Raw genomic sequence first — 11,265 nt, 5'->3', positions numbered from 1 at the left:
AACGGATATCAACTGCGTTTTTTTTTAAATGGGAACCCCTATTTTTTATTACATATTCGTGTAGTACGTAAAGAAATATGAATATTTTAGTTAGACCACTTTTTTCGCTTTGTGGTAGATGGCGCTGTAATAGTCACAAACGTGTAAGTACGTGGTATCACATAACATTCCGCCAGTGCGGACGGTATTTGCTTCTTGATACATTACCCGTGTATAAATGGACCGTCATCTCCGGCGGTACACCGCAAGGTTACCGCCCTTCGATTGTGCCATTCCAGCACTAATCGAAGTGCTAGGTGTTTCAGGTGCTCGCCCGCCAGCCAGCCAGCCAGCCAGCCAGCCCAGCAGAGCCGCAGCGGTCCAGCAGCAGCAGCGGCGGCGGCGGCGGCGGCAGCAGCGGTTCCGGTCCCGGCCTGCAGCAGCGGTCCCGCCGGCAGCAGCCAGCCAGTCCTCCTGCAGCAGCAGCAGCAGCAGCCAGCCAGCCAGCAGCAGCAGCAGCAGCCCCGGCCCCGTCCGCGGCAGCAGCAGCAGCAGCAGCAGCGTTCCCGCCGTCGCCGTCGCCGTCGCCGTCGCCGTCCGATCCTGGTCTTCGTCCGTCTTCCTCCGTCTTCGTCTGTCCCCAGTTTGTGTCCTTTACTTTTCATCCTGTGCGTTTTTGTTTCTCCATGTCGTCATGTCCGCCCCCACCACCACCGCCACCACTACCACCACCGCCATGGTTTATACATCCCCTTCCGCCGCCTCCACCACTATCACATGGTGTGCCCAGTCACACCCCCCTCCTTCTATCCCACCTCTCCTCACTCTCCCTTCGCCCTCGCTCTTTGTCGCCCCCTCTCCAGCTTCTTCCTCCCGCTCCTCTCGATCTGATCCTTTCCCCCCACTCCCCCGGCCTGTCACTGCAGCTCCGGCTAGGGTGGTGGCCCATCGGGCCAATGTCCCTGCCCAGCTCTCCCCATCGCCTTCGCCATCACCGCCGCCACCGTCACCATCATCGTCGCCGTCACCGTCACCGTCACCATCTCCGGCGCCGACTGCTGCGTCCACGCCGGGACCTGTCCCTTCCCCCCACCTCCCTATAGCTCCCGTCCCTCATATCACCACCCGCCCTTCTGCCGCCATTAAACGCCCTAGTGGCACCCCCACCTCCTCCGCTCCCGAAAAGGCCACGCCCCGACCTCCATCCCCCCCCCCCAGGGTGCCATGTATGTCTCCCCACCTGGCCCTGTTCCCTCCTCCTCCTCCTCCTCCTCCTCCTCCTCCTCCCCCCCTGTTTATACAAATACAGTACCTCCTGTCCCATCCTGATCTTCCTTTCTCGAGGCCCGGAATCTCTCCCTCCTCCTCCACCAACACTTCCCTGGTGCCCCCATCTCTCTCCTTACTCCCAGACGGGACTCTGTTTTCATCTCCTCCCCCAGCCCAACCCTCCATACTGATATCCTCTCCCGCCTCCCCATCACCCGTTTTGGCCCCAACACCTCCCTCACCCCTGCTCCTTCTCCATCTCCTACCCACCAACCCCAACCCCCGCGTAGCCCGCCGACCCTCACCGCCGTGATCACTCGGCTCAGTCCGTCGATCATGGAGGAGGAGGTGTTGGCGGAGCTCAAGGCGCATCCCACACTGCAGGTGCGGGCGGTCCGCCGCATTTTCAACTCGGCCGGCCCCACCCGCCTTATGCGGGTTTTCTCCGAGGACGCCCCCTCCATTGACCATCTCCTGAAGCAGGGTGCCCTCCTCTTCAACCAGCATTACAAGGTCGACCCCTCCCATTCCCCTCCTCACTCCCTGCGCTGCCAGAGGTGTCTGCGCTATAATGCACACCCAACAGCTGAGTGCCGCGAGGCCCCCACCTGCCCGCATTGTCGGCAAGCGCACTTCCTCCGGCAGTGCCCTAACCTTCAATCCCCTCCCTCCTGTAATACCTGCAATCTCCCCCATCCCACCTACTCCCAAAAGTGTAAAGCCCGACCCCCTCCGACCACTCCTGAACTCACCGTACCTGTCCGTCCTCTGGACGCCCCCACCCCTCCTGGCAATTCCCTTCGTCCCCCCCCCCCCACCGCTGAGGGCATCATCAGGTTCCTCACCATCGTCCTTCAAAATGTTCATCCCTTTCAGCTCCCCCACACCCTTCAACAGATCTCCCTCGCCGCCCGTTCCATTTTCCACCTTAAGATGTACGCCACCTACTCCAACAACCAGGCCCATTTCACCTTCTCCCGTCTTGACACCCTCGTCTAAATCCCTATCATGGCGCGACAGCACCGTATCCTTTTCAACAACATACGCTCCCTTCCCGCCAACAAGAACCTCTTCCTGCACTCCCTTGCTACCCACCGCGTGGATGCCTTCCTCCTCAATGAAACCTTCCTCCAACCCCACCACTCTATCCACACCTCACCCTATCTCCTCCACCGCTCCGATAATCCCCTCCAGATTGCGCGTGGCAGAGTTGCCATTGGTCACCACCGCCAGATCCCCATTCGGCTCCAACCTCTCCTTCCCAACCCCACCGAACACCTGCTCCTTAGTCTCTTCTTCCCCGGCCTTACCATTACCTGTGCCACCATCTATGTCCGCCCCAACGCCCCTCTTCCTTTCGACTTCCTCTCCCACATCGACCGTACCTTCTCCTCCTACGTGATCGCCCCCGACCTCAACATCCATAGTCGTTCCGCTGCCCAGTTACGGCAGTGACATCGGTTCCTCTCCTCCCTTCAAGGCGACCTCATCCCCATCCCCCAGCACACCCGTCCCGAATCCAACTCCACTCCCGATGTTATTCTTTCCTCCCCCAACCTCCTTGGTCGCATTACGGTGGATGTCCTGGAGCCTATTGGTAGCGACCATCTCCCTGTCCTCCTCACCGTTTCAGATGGTCGTCGCCCCCGCCCTGACCCTGGTAATGACCCTCCCCCTAAGTACTTCCATGACTATTCCCGTGCCAACTGGAATGCCTACCAGGATACCCTCTTCACCCAGGTCGATAGCCACCCTTTCACCTATCACCATCCCGATGATGTCACCCATGCCGCCTCCTTTCTCCAGCAGACCTTGTCTGAGGCTGTGGAGGCCCACGTCCCTACTGTCGCCATCCACCCCCACCGTCCTACCTTACCCCCACAGGCCGTCCTCCTCCTCCGTGAATCCCGCCGTCTCTACCGTGCCTTCCTCCGCATGCATGATCCGGATACCCTACGACGCCACCAGCAACTCCAGCAACACATTCGTAATTTGCTCGCGGCTAAGAAACGCCGGGACTGGCGACAGACATGCACCCGTTTAAATGCTACCCTACCTGTCAACTTGTCCACGTTCTGGTCAGCCTTCCGTCGCCTTACCGGAACTAAGCCCTCCCCCTACTATCCTCTTCTCCACGATGATCACCCCTTCCCTGACGCCCTTAGTAAGGCCAATCACTTTGCCTCCTACCTGTCCGATGTGTTTTCCATCCCCGATGATCCCCAGTTTGATTACTCCCTCTTCCCAGATATCCGCGATCGAACTGACACCTCTGTCCCTCCCCTCGCTCCTGGTTTCCAGTACTTGGACAACATTGCACACACGGAACTCAATACCCCTATCACTACACAGGATCTCATTGCTACACTCCGCACAAAACGCAACACCGCTCCTGGTCACGATCGTGTCACCTACCGTCACCTTCGTGAAGCTCCTGTCTCTTTTCTCTCCACCCTGGCCAGGCTCTACAATGTAGTCCTGTCCACTGGCTACTACCCCGACCTGTGGAAAACCTCCCATATCCTCCCCTTAAACCTGGCAAACCGCCGTCCGCCGTCTCCTCCTACCGTCCCATCAGCCTTACCTCAGTCTTCAGCAAGATCCTGGAATCTATCCTCACCCGACGCATCCACCAGCATCTCCGCCAGCACCGCCTCCTTCCCGTTACCCCGTGTGGCTTTCGGCCGTCCTTCTCTTCCGACGATCTTCTCCTTCACCTCACTCATCTCCTTTCCGAACAGCTAAATTCCTGTTGCTCTGCAATCTTCCTCTCCCTTGACCTTGAACGCGCTTATGACCGTGTCTGGCATTCCGGTCTCCTCTTCAAGCTCCAAACCTTCGCCCTTCCCATTAACTACGTCCGTCTGATCGGTTCCTTTCTCTCCTGCCGTCCTTCCTATGTCACCATCCATAACACAGATTCCTACACCTTTTTCCCCTCCGCCGGTGTGCCCCAAGGCTCCGTCCTCTCCCCCCTTCTGTACCTTTCGTACACGGTGGACATGCCGCCGCCGTCACCCCCCGTCCACCTTCTCCAGTTTGCCAATGACACCGCCTTCCTTGCCCTTGCCCCCACCCTGCAATGCTCCCAACACCTTCTCCAATCCCATCTTGACCGGTTCACTGCTTGGTGCAACCAGTGGTTGCTCAAGGTCAATCCCTCCAAAACCCAGGTGATCATTGTAGGCAAAACCACCCCTTCCTTCCGTCTCCTTGATTTCTATCTCACCGTCTATGGCCGTCCTATCGCCCTCACTCCCACCCTCAAGTACCTTGGCGTCACCCTCGACCGTCGCCTCTCCTGGACTTCCCATCTCCGGACAATCCAAGCCAAGGCATGTTCCCGCCTCCGTCTCCTCAAGCTCCTTTCCGGCCGTACGTGGGGTCTGGACCCCTCCACAATCCTTCACACCTATAAATCCCTCATCCGCCCTATCCTTTGTTACGCCCATCCAGCCTGGATCTCCGCCCCCCCTACCTTTTATAAATCCCTCCAAATCCTTGAACACCATGCTCTCTGCCTTGCCTATCGCATCCGTCTCCCCTCCCCCACACGGATCCTGTATGATCTCATCCCCTTCCCCCACCTCCTCCTTTTTCCTTGAAAGGATACGGATCCTGTACACCTCCCGTAAACTTGATCCTCCTCACCCGCTCGTCTCCCTGATCCTCTCCCACCCCCGCCCGCTGCCGCGCCTGTATTCCCACGTCCCACCCGGTCTCCATCTCTCCACCCTCCTTACCCTCTCCCAAGGTGGCTTCCGCCAGCTCCCCCTCCCTGATGATGTCCTCCTCCCCTCCATCTACCCCTCCTATCAACTTTGACCCTCCCCCCCACTTCCTGTGTCCCTTCCTTTAGGCACCCTCCCTCCCTCCCTTCCCTTCCCTTCTCTTTCCTCTCCCCCCTTCCTCCTCCCCTCTTCCCCCAGGTTTCCCCTCCCCCTTCCTCCCTCCCCCTCTCTCCTCTGCCCATGGCCTCTCTTCTCTCCCCTCTCCCATTCCCCTCCTCCTCCTCCTCCTCCACCACTCTTGGCAGGTCCCCGGACTCGTACACGCTCAGTGGACTTTCGCGCGCCTGAGATCATCGCCATCTGTGTGTTGTGTGTGTGTCTCGATTTGTGTTTAGTGTTCTGTCACCGTCACGCCTCAACTGTTCACGTGTGCCGTCGCCGTCCTCCGTGTTCTGTGCGCCGTGTCCCCAAGTGTTACTGTTTTTTCGCGTCCAGCGTGAACGGCTTCTTGTTTATTGTTTTTTGTTTCTCCTTTTTTTGCCCGCCGTTTTTACTGTATTGTCTGTATCACCTATATGTCATGTTATTGTTCCACTTAAGGCTGAAGAGCAGCGTAATATGCTGCTGCCAGCCCGCCTGTATCAGGTGATTAAAATTACAATAAAGAAAAAAAAATGGACCGTTTATCAATTGCGGAAAAGGTCGATATCATGTTGATGTATGACTATTGTGATCAAAATGCCCAACGGGCGTGTGCTATATATTCTGCTCGGTATCCTGGACGACATCATCCAAGTGTCCGGACCGTTCGTCGGACAGTTATGTTATTTAAGGAAACAGAAAGTGTTCAGCCCCATGTAAAATGTCAACCACGACCTGCAAGAAATGATGATGCCGCAGCTAATCCGCACATCAGTAGCAGACAAATTACGCGAGATTCGGGAATCGCAAAAACGTCGGTGTTGAGAATGCTACATCAACATCGATTGCACCCGTACCATATTTCTATGCACCAGGAATTGCATGGCGACGACTTTGAACGTCCTGTACAGTTCTGCCACTGGGCACAAGAGAAATCACCGGACGATGACAGATTTTTGCATGTGTTCTATTTAGCGCCGAAGCGTCATTCACCAACAGCGGTAACGTAAACCGGCATAATATGCACTATTGGGCAACTTAAAACCCACGATGGCTGCGACAAGTGGAACATCAGCGACCTTGGCAGGTTAATGTATGATGCGGTATTATGGGAGGATGGATAATTGGCCCCCATTCTGTGGATGGCAATCTAAGTGGTGCAATGTATGCTGATTTCATACGTAATGTTCTACCGATTATACTACAAGATGTTTCACTGCATGACACAATGGCGATGTACTTCCAACATAATGGGTGTCCGGCACATAGCTGGCGTCCGGCTGAAGCTGTATTGAATAGCATATTTCATGAGAGGTGGATTGGTCGTCGAAGCACCATACCATGGCCCGCACGTTCACCGGATCTGACGTCCCCATATTTTTTTCTGTGGGGAAAGTTGAAGGATATTTGCTATTGTGATCCACCGACACCTGACAACATGCGTCAGCGCACTGTCAATGCATGTGCGAACATTACGGAAGGCGAACTACTCGCTGTTGAGAGGAATGTCGTTACACGTATTGCCAAATGCATTGAGGTCGACGGACATCATTTTGAGCATTTATTGCATTAATGTGGTATTTACAGGTAATCACGCTGTAACAACATGCGTTCTCAGAAAAGATAAGTTCACAAAGGTCCATGTATCACATTAGAACAGCCGGAATAAAATGTTCAAACTTACCTACGGTCTGTATTTTAATTTAAAAAAAAAAAAAAAAACTTATGTTACCAACTGTTCGTCTAAAATTGTGAGCCATATGTTTGTGACTATTACAGCGCCATCTATCACAAAGCGAAAACAGTGGTCCAACTAAAACATTCATATTTCTGTACGTACTACACGAATATGTAATAGAAAATGGGGGTCCTATTTAAAAAAACGCAGTTGATATCCGTTTGACCTAAGACAGGGCCATCTAGCGGGCCAACCATAGCGCCATCTGGTTTCCCCTTTCAAGCTAGACAAGTTTCGTTCTTTGTAGTTTTTTCGTTTGATGCTTATTTCGTGAGATATTTGGCCCGGTCACGATCAATGGACCACCCTGTAGAATGGATGATACGAAAATTACATTTATTGAATGTAACAGAATATCACTCTTCTGTGTGAATATGGCACCATCACTGGAAAATTGTAGAGTGAAAACCTGCCACTGCAACAGAAGCTACTGATCAGTGCAATGAAAAGTTTTTCACTTTGATAAAAACAGCTTCTTATCAGTTTGGCCATGTCACCAGTGTCTATTGTGACCACAGAAAGATGTTTCTCCACTCTAAACAGGCTAAAAACTTACATTATAAATAAAATGGGAGATGACAGACTTACTGGTCTTGCTCTAATGAGTATTCATTGTGATGTGGCAGTGAAACTGTGTTCTGAAGAAATTATGAATAAGTTGCTAATAAGACGTAAAAGGCTAAGTATAATATTTGAAACTAAAGTTATTTTTGTTGTTTATTAAATTACAGTAACTTATAACCTAAAGTTACAGCCAAATTCGTAAGTGTCACAAACTTAAATATAAACAAAGAATATTGTAATCTTTTATTATATAATACAATTAATTATACAATTTAATAATATATAAATACTACCAATTTCAGATTTGTTTCTTTTGTCATCCATAAGTACCTTATAACATTCATTGCATATTTTTATTTGAAGATGTCTAGATTGATTAGTATTTACCTGCAACTTTATTTGCAGGTGACATGGATTATAATGTGTTTATGGGATTTTTAATTTCAAACTGATTGATTTTATTGAGGGTAAACAACAATGTCTTTTTATGGCACGAATGACGTTATGGACAAAATCTTCATTCTCCTAAAGTAGTTATGTCAGTGAAAATCAATACATTGTTTAAGCCAGGTTTCTTTTATTTCAAGTTTTTGTGACCTCAGACACTATTATTCCACTGTGTAGATATTGATAAAGTCAATATACATTACTGGCCATTAAAATTGCTACACCAAAAAGAAATGCAGATGATAAACGAGTATTCATTGGACAAATATATTATACTAGAACTGACATGTGATTACATTTTCACGCAATTTGGGTGCATAGGTCCTGAGAAATCAGTACCCAGAACCACCACCTCTGGCCGTAATAACGTAATAACTGGCGTATTGTGACGAGCCAGTTGCTTGGCCACCGTTGACCAGATGCTTTCAGTTGGTGAGAGATCTGGAGAATGTGCTGGCCAGGGTAACAGTCGAACATTTTCTGTATCCAGAAAGGCCAGTACAGGACCTGCAACATGAGGTCATACATTATCCTGCTGAAATGTAGGGTTTCGCAGGTATCGAATGAAGGGTAGAGCGTCGGGTCGTAACACATCTGAAATGTAATGTCCACAGTTCAAAGTGCCGTCAATGCGAACAAGAGGTGACCGAGACGTGTAACCAATGGCACTCCATACCATCACACCGGGTGATACGCCAGTATGGCGATGATGAATACACGCTTCCAATGTGCGTTCACTGTGATGTCGCCAACATGGATGCGACCATCATGATGCTGTAAACAGAAACAGGATTCATTCGAAAAAATGACGTTTTGCCACTCGTGCACCCAGGTTCGCCGTTGAGTAGACCATCGCAGGCACTCCTGTCTGTGATGCAGCGTCAAGGGTAACCGCAGCCATGGTCTCCAAGCTGATAGTCCATGCTGCTGCAAATGTCGTCGAACTATACGTGCAGATGGTTGTTGTCTTACAAATGTCCCCATCTGTTGACTCAGGGATTGAGACGTGGCTGCATGATCCGTTACAGCCATGCGGATAAGATGCCTGGCATCTCGACTGCTAGTGATATGAAGCCGTTGGGATCCAGCACGTCATTCCGTATTACCCTCCTGAAGCCACCGATTCCATATTTTGCTAACAGTCATTGGATCTCGACCAACGCGAGCAGCAATGTCGCGATACGATAAACCGCAATCGCGATAGGCTACAATCCGACCTTCATCAAAGTCGGAAACATGATGGTATGCATTTCTCCTCCTTATACCAGGCATCACAACAACGTTTCACCAGGCAATGCTGGTCAACTACTGTTTTTGTATGAGAAATCGGTCGGAAACTTTCTTCATGTCAGCACGTTTTAGGTGTCACCACCAGCGCCAACCTTGTGTGAATGCTCTGAAAAGCTAATCATTTGCATATAGAGCATCTTCTTCCTGTTGGTTAAATTTCACGTTGTAGCACGTCATCTTCGTGGTGTAGCAATTTTAATGGCCAGTAGTGTACACTGTCAGTGGTGAGTTGAGCTTTGACCTCAGTGGAGTGTGTGGTGCAGAAAAAGCAGGAGCCGCCGTTTTGAGGAGGAACATAAGAGGTAGAATATTATCTGTGTCTTTTGTGTGTGTGGGGGGGGGGGGGGGGGGTGACAATGGTATAGATTACAGACAGAAGTAACAAGGTTTTTTGAAAGAATATCTTAGCGTTTTTAATGTTCAAACACCTTCTCATTACACAATTTATTTTTCAGTTGATACACATAAGACAATTTCACGTGGTACTATAGTTCTGCAACTGTTAGATCACTTAAGCCGGCAACAGTCGTATACATAAGACAGTTGACACGAAGTGTACTGGCAATCTGACATGTAGGCCTACTTGTAACAAGTATGAGGCAGAAGCTTAACTTAGCATCAATACTTCTCACTGCTGCCAAACTTCACAATCTCAAAGTCAATGTAAGTGTCCAACAGGTAAAATTTAATCTTATATTCATTACAACTATTAATTGCTATATTTCAATGTAATTGACTTAAAAAACTTAAGGGGGAGGGGGTGGTTTGGACCCTCTCCCCCCTCCCCTCAGTATCTATGCCCCTCTCCTCAATAAAAGAAAGGGAAGAGACTCATACTTTATTCTAGTATGGGATATCAGGTGAAATTTTTGACTGGCTTGAGAATTTCATTGCAAGGGGGACAGAGAATGTTGTCTTTGGTCAAGAGTCATTGACATACATAGAAGTAACTTAAAGGTATCCCCAGGGAGTGAGTTGGAATCCTTCCTGATCATGTTGTATATTAGTGACCTTGCTGACAATGTTAGTAGTAACCACAGATTTTTCACCTCTTACACAGTTATCTACAATGACACTATCTGAAGACAGCTGCACATGCAATTAGATCCTGATAAGATTTCAAAGTGGTGTACAGATTGGCAGCTCACCTTAAATGTCACAAATGTAATAGTGTACTTTTTGTATGACTACTGTGACAGCGAGTCGGTACGGGAATCTGTCAACTCATACAAATATCTGAGTGTAATAATTTTGAGAGGTACAGGGTGACAGATATTGAACTATATGAAATAAAATTGTCATAACTTCTAAACAATTTGTGTTAGGATGTTCAAACTGCACAATTGGCTGCAGGGCATGATTAGAGTTAGTATCTGCATTATGGTTTAGCAATGAAGCCCATTTTTATTTGGATGGGTTTGTCAATAAGCAAAATTGGTGCATTTGCTGAAAATCTGCATTTTGCGATCAAGAAGTCTCTTCACCCTTAGTGGGTGACTGTGTAGTGTGCAATGTCCAGGCACAGAATAATCAGTGCAATATTCCTTGATGGCATGGTGACTACTGAATGGTACATGAAGATTTGGAAGATGATTTCACCCCATTATCCAAAGTGACCCTGATTTCCTCAAGATGTGATTCATGAAAGGTCGAGCTTGACCCCATCGAAGCAGGAGAGAGTTTGGTGTCCTGGAGAAGCACTTTGGGGACTGCATTCTGGCTCTGGGATACCCAGAGGCCACTGGCATGGACCTCGAATGGCCGCCACATTCTCCAAACTTGAATACATGCAACTCCTTTTTGTAGGGCTATATTAAAAACAAGGTGTGCAGCAATAACGCGAAAACCATTGCTGAGCTGAAAACAGCCATTCAGGAGGTCATCAACAGTGTCGATGTTCCGACACTTCCGCAGGACATGCAGAATTTTGCTATTTGTTTGTGCCACATCATCGCCAATTATGGCAGGCATATTGAACAGTCATAACCTAAATCGAAGTATCAGTAGTGACATTTACATGGCGAATAAAGTGTGTGCACACCATAGTTTGTAACTAATTTTGGATTTTTTTTTTTTTTTTTTTTTTTTTTTTTTTTGTATGGTTCA

The sequence above is a fragment of the Schistocerca cancellata genome, chromosome 4 (genome assembly GCF_023864275.1).
Source record: "Schistocerca cancellata isolate TAMUIC-IGC-003103 chromosome 4, iqSchCanc2.1, whole genome shotgun sequence".
Taxonomy (NCBI): Eukaryota; Metazoa; Arthropoda; class Insecta; order Orthoptera; family Acrididae; genus Schistocerca; species Schistocerca cancellata.
Note: the sequence above shows the minus strand (reverse complement) of the source record.